Below are 4,204 nucleotides of genomic sequence, written 5' to 3'. Positions count from 1 at the left end.
ATGGTTCGACTACCAAGCGAGCTCTAGAATTCATTTGGCAAATGCCTCGAGTAACAGAGCTCCAAGCATCATGTGTGGCAAGTAGCAAGCTCTTGCCTACACATGATCAAGGAGATTAACACCTTAGCGATTTGACAAACAAACCCGAACTAAACATCGATTTTCGAACCAAAGATTCAAACTTTATGATGAGAAAAGCAATATCAACTCAAGCCATGAGGTGCTAGTCACCCCATGACCTAGCCCCTAAAAGACTGCTCACTCATATCTAAAGAGATAGAAGCAAGACAAAATCTAGCTAACATATTGAATCAACGAAACTTGAAATAAACTAGAGATTATGATAGATCAGAAGCGTAGCTACAACTTTAATGAAGACGAAAATAACAAACTAAGATTAACTAAAGCAGAAAATGCAAGTTTTTAACTAAGAAAATGAAGAACATTGAAGAACAATTCAAAAAGCAAGTAAAATCCTATTCTAGATCTAGAAAATGAGTAATATCTAGTATATTTGATTTGGTGACATCATAGCCATTTATACAAGCCCCATTTGCGTACAGAATATTCCCAAATATGCTTTACAAATTCTCCTCCGAAGACCCTCGGTACTGATACCCTTCCTGGGTTGGTATCGGTACCGAACTCACCATTTGCTGGTTGCTAACTCACTCGGTACCGATACAGCTACTGACATGGTACCGGTACCGAGGTCTTTAGGGGCTTTGGTCTTGATCATCTCAGTGGTGATACAGACGCTTCCTTGGTATCGGTACCGACGCTCTTAGCACCAACACTTGTTCTTTTGGTCCTTGCCTTGACCTTTCGTGCCATTGGGGTCACCTTCGGGTCTTTGACTCTTCTTTCTCGGGTCTTGGTGACTCTGTTCTTGATCATCTTTGAGCCTTGAATGTCTTTGACGCGCTTTAGGCTTTAAAACTCCTTTATTGAGCGATTTTCCTACAAAACGGAACTAACATACCCTACGTGCAAAAGTAAGTAAAAACAACTAAATTAACGACGTAAATAAACTAAACTAGAGACTTAGCACACCCTCAATGGCAATATCGGGTGCTTATCACGTCGTATGCCTCTTCACAGGGGCAGGTATTCACATGTACAAAGTAACATCCACGGTCGTCCGATCATATTTTTTATTTTGAGGTAGTAAATATGGTTCTGAATACCATACCAAATATGATCCGTTTTTAGTCATTGGTACAGTATCTATCGGTTCTAGACTTACATCTCAAATGTATGATACCTCTTTAACTCAAGTAGTGGCGGCTCCAAAAACACTAAGAAGGGTGTTCAGATATCTTTACAACCACAAGAACATCTATAAACAAAAATCTATCTATTAATATAAACAATATAGAGAAACTGGAAAATACATAAATGTCCCAAAAGTTAGTCCATTACAAAAAGACGTGCGATGAATAAAAAATAAAGTACTTGCATTAACAATTTTTCAATTTCTTTGCACTGAATAAAATTCTTTTTAGTGAGAAGAAACTTGAAAAATTATGTATGGAATTACTTTAATTTCAATAAAAAAATTGCACGTCTCTAGGCAGTGGACTAACCTTTTAGGACAAAGGACTAGTATTACAATTGCCCTCGACACGTGAAGAAATTTGAAAAAATTATGCATGGAATTACTTTGTTTTTTATCCAAAAATTACACGTTTTTGTGAAGTGAACTAACTTTGTGGGATAGAGGAGTACGATATAACAATTTCTCTCGACGCGTTTTCATATTTTGAAATGTTGCATAATAGCCTCATTATCAACGATATCATATACATCGTTTAATATAAGTAACCAAGCAATTTTTCATCCACTGATCCCCCATTTAATTGCACAGATTGCACTTTACTACATTGGATTAATTTGAGTTCTATTTTTTGGGGTTGAGTGTTCAAATATTTTTGGGTTGGATGTTCAAATAATTTTGGGTTGGGTGTTCAAGAAAGGGTTAAACTAAAAATATTACATATGTTCTAAAGATTTTTCTTTATTTTTGGGTGTTCAAGTGACCACCTTGGTCCAATGTAGAGCGAAACTCAGGACCAATAACTGAAACAACCTGCAAACTATATTTCTTTCACCAAACCCGTGTTTACTAAATTCCTCAATTGATTGAAATCAACGGAGATGATTAAAATGAGTGCTGGAATGTGGATATGGAAAGGTGGAATTTGGTTCCTTGCCGTTTTCAGGGTTTCTTTGGAAGCAAACTGAATGAAGTGAGTGAGGTATGGAAGAAGAATAATAAATAAACTTTTATTAATCTTCGAAGTAGAAGTACAATCGACTGAGATAGTCGAGTGGACGATTACAAGTTACAACTACTCCTAGGAAAGGAAATACAAATACAGATAAAAAGATAAGCCGTTGGGCGATTGAGTGTCCTTGTGAACTTCTTCAATTCTTCTATTTATAGGCTGACTTCTCATCTTGAATTTTGAATTTGAGCAATTCCCTCCTTTGATTCGAATTTGAGTAGTTTCCCTCTTCAAATTCTGGATAGGGCAGTTAATCTAATTGCTTGCTCTGCGTCTTCTTGCAATCAAAATGTACTTCACAGTCGACTACCACGTGTAAAAACAGGTAAGCATGCACTCAACTTGTTAATCTAGTCCAATTAACTATTTTCACATGTAACTGCCTTTAAAATAAGGCTAAACCGCTACATCTCAAAATAAACCAAATTAACCACTAATCAATGACACTTGTCATAATCTGGATTAGTGTTAATAAATGGTGTAAACAACCCGTCTATGACTTTACTGCCCTCCGATATGGAGTATGGTTGAGGATATTTTCACTTGGCCCATAAAGCTAAGAAAAGTAACCAGCGACTTATGAGAAAGAGGTATAGCGGAGAAGCTTAGCCACCAAGAGGGTGATTAGACCCGTTCTCGGCCCAAGGATGGGCCAAGGACGAATTGCGCAAAGGCAACTACGTGGAACTTCTCCACCGCCATAAGCCCTCACCGCGGGTTTTTGTTAAACTCTGACAAGTTAAGGAAAATCCTGGCGAAAGGCTTTCCAGCCTTGTTCTCGGCATTTTTTGAAAATCCTGCCAATATCTGTGTCATCTTTTTTCCAGCAATTATATATCAAATTGCGGGAAAGAACTACTGTCAGCAAGCAAGTGTTTTTCTTGGTATGGGGATAGCAAATGATATGAGATCGTAGACCCATTTAACTCATCAATTTTGGGACTAATTTACAATGAGCTGAATTGAGTTGAGACTCATTATGACCAGTCTCATTTGTGGGTTGAGTTGAGTGAATCTAGACTTTAGAGCGTTAACTTAGGTAAATTCATGGGTTTTGAGTCAACATTGATACGCCTAACTATTACTATACTCTGGCCGGTCATTCTCGAATAGAACACTAATAGTTGGCCATTTTTAACACTTCGACAACTCCATTGTCACACTTAAATTTCCCAAGACAATTCAAGCAGATTATCCAAGTGGACGAAATTCATAAGAAAGACAAGGCATTCACATGACCTCTTGGTCATTGATCTGAGTGACGGGCTTATATCAATGTGTGCCAAAACAAGAAATGTTCTTTTAAGTTGTAAATACAAGAAATGAAACATAAGACACGCAGAACGCATATATTCACATCTGAGTTTCTGAAATCCTTTTACTAGCCTCTGTTTTACGACAGTTCTACAATTTTGTATGTTTAATCAATTCCATTGATTGGATTCATAGAAGATATAAGCATCATATTTCCAAGCAAAGTGTACGTCATTGGACACTATTTTTATGGTAAAAATCGTAGATGCAGACCTTCAATTGTATAAATTTAACCAACTCGTAAAAGACTATTTTCGTCTTCCTCTCCAATCCAGAGAACTATATACCCAATTTTGCCCTGTGCATGGAACAAAGCAGATAGAAGTCAACTGAAGCTGACGACATTAACAAGTGTAAAAGAACAAGGATGATAAAGAACCCATTGTCGATCCAGAGAGGTAGCAATAACAACCACATCAAAGCAGCCATTCAAGCATTCAATTGATCGTAGGCAAGCATAATCGTGACTCTAGGAGATGCATGGTTGCAACTACTAGAATACTATTGGAATTCTGAAGCTACACTTAGAAATTAGGGAAGCTAAATGTGGCATTTATATCGAACTTGAACAATAATACAATCGCCGCCAAAGAAAGCAGAAG

This window comes from Rhododendron vialii, chromosome 10a (assembly GCF_030253575.1).
Source record: "Rhododendron vialii isolate Sample 1 chromosome 10a, ASM3025357v1".
Classification (NCBI taxonomy): Eukaryota; Viridiplantae; Streptophyta; class Magnoliopsida; order Ericales; family Ericaceae; genus Rhododendron; species Rhododendron vialii.
This window is presented reverse-complemented; position numbering follows the sequence as displayed.